A 6,000-nucleotide genomic window follows, 5' to 3' on the forward strand; every position below is an offset into this window, starting at 1 on the left:
GGTTTTTTTTTGTATTTTTAAACTGTTGCTTTTAACTAATGTGTTGGTGTTTTAAAATGATGTTTTTAAAATACTGCAAGCCGCCTTGAATCCCAATTTTGGGAGAAAGGTGGGATAGAAAAACATTAAATGAATGAATGAATAAATCAATTTCTGTACTTTTCATGTGGAACATACTAAAGGTTTGTTTAAGGATTGCGCAGATTCAGGAAGGATTGTCCTATATGCATTAAAATGGCCAAAAAAATCCGATGTCAAAAGCAAGTTGACCTAATTTGCCACATCTTCAAAACGTATATATTTGTAAAATCAGCAGTTTACAAAACATGTATTGCAAAGTAAAATTACATATTACTGAAATGCACGTCAGATTTAGATGTCTGGGCAGGCTTGCCTGAGCATAAAACTTGCCAAAAGCAGTATAGTGAAGTTGAATACCCTAATATCAAGTGGCAGGGAGTTCCAAAGTTCAGGCACTACCACACCGAAGGAGCGATTCCTTGCAAGTGTGGAACAGACATTGTGTGGTGCTTTCACTTCCTGCTTTTTGTTACTCTTTTGCTCTCCCGAGAAATCCTGCAATAGAGTCCTTCCTGGACAATAGCGCCTTTGACTTGAACTTTTCTTTTTTGAAATGCTTCCCCGCTTCCTGCTTGCAGAAAATTAGTATATCGGAGAACTGGGTCTGTGAAGATATTAACTCCCAGTGTGCAGATCTGCAAACAAGGGCTTTCTGTTTTTTCCAAACTGAAGTCTAAATTTATAACGCCCCGGAAGCAGGGCTGTGCGATAAGTTAATATACCGGTGAACAAAAGGTGGAGATTTAACAGCTTCCCAGCTGAACATACTTTGCAGATAATTTGCAGGCACCTGTTTCCAACTTTGTGCTCTCCCGATAAGAAATAAATGATGATAAACCCTCCCACAAACCAGCAAGCTATTTCGGATTCACCGGTACCCTCCCACTTAGAGCTCAGCTAATTATGCAGAGCCTGCTAACGACCCAGGAGGAACCTCCCACGGCTAGATAATCAAAGAGGCAAGGTAAACGAAGAACTGGAAAGCTCTTCTTTCTTCCCCCACCAGTGGAAAAAAAAGAGAGGGGGAATAGTTTTTGTTTTTATTTCCTGGTGGCGTTTATGTGGTTAAAGATAAAGGGACCCCTGACCATTTCCCTCGAATTATTCCCTCGTTCTTCATTGCTCTACCCAGCAGTCAAGGTCCTTGGTGTTGCCTCTCCCTGTGACTCACAACTTTTTTATAGGGTTCTTCCTGTGCGTTGCTTTGTTAATAATGCTTTTAAGAGCCAGGGTGTGCGCCTACCAGTGGCCGCACCTCGGGGCGTGGGGCTCTCTGGTCCTTTAGCAACCCCACACTTTGACCCTCAAGATGCTCACAGCCCCCAGCCCCATCTGCCCCAGTTTTGTTGTGCTGGCATCGCATCACTACGGCTGCCTTAAGTCTGTTGGGCAGGATTTGACCAAGTGCTGCTACTAGCACAAGGGCTTCTGGATGGGCAGAGGAACTCCCCACCACAAGAAACGCGCCCCCCAAATCTGTTATGGGGGTACTCCCAAAGCTCTGGAGCAGTTTGGGGAAGGGCAGAAGGGTGTGTAAGGAGAGGGAGGAGGTTTTTGTTGCACAAGTAGTACAATGGCGTTGGAGACAACCTGTAGCAACTCAGCAACTTGGCCCCGGGATGTAAAAATAAATAAATGTAACCCCGTTGTCCTTAGGTTTCTGCCCCAGATTCCTAATTGCCAAAGGGCCCTGGTCTTCTCGTGGTCTTAAAATTGCCAGGGAAAACCATTATTATATTTATTACCATATTTATTTTCATCCCGCCTTTTCACTAGGCCGGGACTCAAGGCGGTTTTTGAAAAAACACACCATTGCACACAAAATAAAGGTAAAGGTAAAAGGTGCAGTGGGTGCAGAATGTCGCGGTGAGGCTCCTACGGGGTCCTTGCCACGGGATCACATTCATCCAGTGCTTTACCAACTGCACTGCCTCCCGGTGGAGTACAGGGTCAGGTTTAAAGTGCTGGTTTTGACCTTTAAAGCCCTATGCGGCCTAGGACCCACGTACCTACGGGACCGCCTCTCCTGGTATGCCCCGCGGAGGACCTTAAGGTCCACAAATGACAACATTTTCGAGGTCACAAGGTGGTTAGATTGGTCTCAACTAGGGTCAGGGCCTTTTCAGTACTGGCCCCGACTTGGTGGAACGCTCTGTCCCAAGAGACTAGGGCCCTTCGGGACTTGACATCTTTCCGCAGGGAATGCAAGACAGAGCTGTTCCACCTGGCCTTTGGTTTGGACTCAGTCTGACCCTTATGTTTCCCTCCCCTTATGGTTTTGATTTATGGGCTACTTTTAAAATGAGAGTGCATTTTAAATTGCATTTTAACCTATATTTTAAATTCGTCATCGTTCCCCCCCCCCCCCATTGTGTTTTAACTGTAATTTTACTGTTGTTAGCTGCCCTGAGCTGGGCCCTGGCCAGGGAGGGTGGGGTATAAATAAAATTTATTATTATATTATTAAAGGTACCCCTGACTGTTAGGTCCAGTCGCGGACGACTCTGGGGTTGCGCGCACAACTCGCTCTATAGGCCGAGGGAGCTGGCGTTTGTCCGCAGACAGCTTCCGGGTCATGTGACCAGCATGACTAAGCCGCTTCTGGCAAACCAGAGCAGCGCACGGAAACGCCGTTTACCTTCCCGCCGGAGCGGTGCCTATTTATCTACTTGCACTTGATGTGCTTTTGAACTGCTAGGTTGGCAGGAGCAGGGACCGAGCAACGGGAGCTCAGCCCGTCACGGGGATTTGAACCACTGACCTTCTGATCAGCAAGCCCTAGGCTCAGTGGTTTACACCGCAGCGCCACCCGCAGACAAAATATAGAAGGCTAAAAACATGCAACATATAAGAGATAAAAAGCAATAAAGCTGTAATAGAATTAAAGCCATGGAAAATCCAATCTATTAGGATTGCCTAATAGCTCAGTTGGTAAAGCTTGAGGCTTGTGATCTCAGGGCTGTGTGTTCGAACCCCACGTTGGGCAAAATATTCCGGCATTGCAGGGGGTTGGACTAGATGACCTTTGTGGTCCCTTCCAGCTCTGTGATACCCTCTGTGAAGATATAGATAGTAAAAACTGCACAGTGCTATTTTGAAAGCCTCGTGGTTGCCTGTGTGTAAATGGCCTAGGTGGGGAGTTCAGGATCCAGCTGGTTAGCTGGATCTAGGATCCCCACCCCCAATTCCTGACTCAAGGTAGCATGGTAAATTCTTAGATGGAATATATTTTTAGATATAAGGATCCTGCGATTCTGTAGGATCATAGACTGCGCTATTAGGCACACAGTCCTCCTCTCTGAGAATCTGAAGTTTGTAGTCCTCAATGCTGGTGAAAATTAGGCTTGAAATGCATAGGCTGTGTCTGTAGCAATCGCAGAAGTCAAAGAAGGGCTAAATAAACTAGTGATCTCCATTTCTCTTATTCTTTCCTCATGTGTTGCCAAACCAGAATCAGTCGTGCAAAATGGCAGACTAAGTTACTGGGCTTGTAAGGGGAGGAAATTATGCATCAGTTTGCAGCGTTTATGCAGGCTGTAGAATTTCCTGGTAATGCCTAGTTGAGAAGCTTGCTTCCTCTTTTCAAAGCTCTGTGTACACGTGGCCGGTCTTAAGATCTGTCACCGCATGGGCGAAAAAACCGGGTGGATCTGATTCATTACCCTCTGTCTTAACGCAGGACGAACTTTTCTCCAAACAAAAGAACCGCTTTGCCAAGGCAGAACTTGAGGAGACCTGCGTTTTACTCCTGCTCTGATCCGAAACAGAGGTAAAACTTAACGTTTGCTGAACTCCCAACAATCTCTTTCCCCATTCCACGTGGCTCCTCTCTAGAGGAAGCCTTTCGACGGTCGTCGCCCTTTTAGTTTCAGTTTGTGTTTGCTGCTAGGACTTTGATCGTTGCTGCAGCGCAGAAGGGAGGATTCATCCGGATTGAGAACAGCCCTTTGCTTAGCTCTCCAGCAGTGCCGGATTTATGTATAAGCTAAACAAGTTATAGCTTAGGGCCCAGAGTGGGGCCCCACCCCCAATTTCACTGTTAATATACTACTTCTTAATTGTATTTCAGTTCAACAATTACTTTGATAAAATACCGTATTTTTTGCTCTATAGGACTCACATTTTCCCTCCTAAAAGGTAAGGAGAAATGTGTGTGTGTGTTACGGAGCGAATGCAGGCTGCGCAGCTATCCCAGAAGCCAGAACAGCAAGAGGGATTGCTGCTTTCACTGCACAACGATCCCTCTTGCTGTTCTGGCTTCTGAGATTCAGAATATTTTTTTTCTTGTTTTCCTCCTCCAAAAACTAGGTGCGTCTTGTGGTCTGGTCCGTCTTATAGAGCGAAAAATACGGTACATATTTTGTTATGTGCAAATGGCTTTAGATACCTATTAGGTCCATAAATTACCATATAGCATAAAAGGTAAAGGGACCTCTGACCATTAGGTCCACATGTGGCCGACTCTCACTTTACTGGCCGAGGGAGCTGACGTACAGCTTCCGGGTCATGTGGCCAGCATGACTAAGCCGCTTCTGGCGAACCAGAGCAGCACATGGAAACCCCGTTTACCTTCCCACTGGAGCGGTACCTATTTATCTACTTGCACTTTGATGGGCTTTCAAACTGCTAGGTTGGCAGGAGCAGGGACCGAGCAACAGGAGCTCACCCCATTGCAGGGATTCGAACCGCCAACCTTCTGATTGGCAAGTCCTAGGCTCTGTGGTTTAACCCACAGCGCCACCTGCGTCCCACCATATAGCATATTCAACACAAAAAACAGTGACAGAGGTCAGCACCAACACTTTGAATTGTGCTCGGAAACGTACTGGGAGCCAATGTGGGTCTTTCAGGACCAGTGTTATGTGGTCTCGACATTCGCTCCCAGTCACCAGTCTAGCTGCCGCATTCTGGATTAGTTGTAGCTTCCGGGTCACCTTCAAAGGTAGCCCCACGTAGAGCGCATTGCAGTAGTCCAAGCGAGAGATAACTAGAGCATGCACCACTCTGGTGAGACAGTCTGTGGGCAGGGAGGGTCTCATCCTGTGCACCAGATGGAGCTGGTAGACAGCTGCCCTGGACACAGAATTGACCTGCGCCTCCATGGACAGCTGTGAGTCCAAAATGACTCCCAGGCTGCGCACCTGGTCCTTCAGGGGCACAGTTACCCCATTCAGGACCAGGGAGTCCTCCACACCCACCTGCCTCCTGTCCCCCCAAAACAGTACTTCTGTCTTGTCAGGATTCAACCTCAATCTGTTAGCCGACATCCATCCTCCAACCGCCTCCAGACACGCGCACAGGACCTTCACCGCTTTCACTGGTTCTGATTTAAAAGAGAGGTAGAGCTGGGTATCATCCGCATATTGATGGACACCCAGCCCAAACCCCCTGATGATCTCTCCCAGCGGCTGCATGTAGATGTTGAAAAGCATGAGGGAGAGGACAGAACCCCACAAGTGAGGGCCCAGGGGTCCGAACACTCACCCCCCCCACCACTTTCTGAAAAAAATCTGGTGCAACATGAGCAAATGTTTACACTGGGCGCTTGGGTACAAACGTGATCCATGTGGGATGCACGTTTGCAACCCGCAGCGGAGCATCTGTGCATGTGCAGGTCGCAATTCGTAGCTTCTGCACATGTGCAAAGCACAATTTAGCGCTTCTGTGCATGCACGGCTGCCGAAACCCGGAAGTAACCCGTTCTGGAAAAAACGCAACCTGAAGCGTCTGTAACCCGAGGTATGACTATTCTGAAAGTGTGGCCCAGAGGCAAAAGCTTAAGGACCCCTGGAATTCTGGGACATGGTCTACGAGGAGATGAAAAAAATATCAAAGTTTACATTTAATGAAAACCCAGAAGCATTCCTATTAGGGATTCTTTTTTGTTGCTTTTTTAAAAAAATTTAAAATTTAACATAA

At 47.1% G+C, this 6,000-nt stretch overlaps 1 protein-coding gene across 3 annotated transcripts in view; it reads left to right on the forward strand.

Annotated features, from left to right (window-relative positions):
- TASOR2 (transcription activation suppressor family member 2) overlaps window positions 1-6,000 on the forward strand; it is a 67,275-nt gene that overhangs the window by 22,653 nt on the left and 38,622 nt on the right. For 2 of the 3 annotated variants that reach the window (XM_081022580.1, XM_081022579.1), the window contains one exon: window positions 3,761-3,850. The exons of the other annotated variant lie outside the window; for it this stretch is intronic. The gene's annotated coding sequence lies outside the window, so the exon portion shown is untranslated. The remainder of the gene's footprint in view (window positions 1-3,760; window positions 3,851-6,000) is intronic. 3 annotated transcript variants of the gene reach the window in all.

The sequence above is a fragment of the Podarcis pityusensis genome (genome assembly GCF_964106645.2).
Source record: "Podarcis pityusensis genome assembly, chromosome: 10".
Classification (NCBI taxonomy): Eukaryota; Metazoa; Chordata; class Lepidosauria; order Squamata; family Lacertidae; genus Podarcis; species Podarcis pityusensis.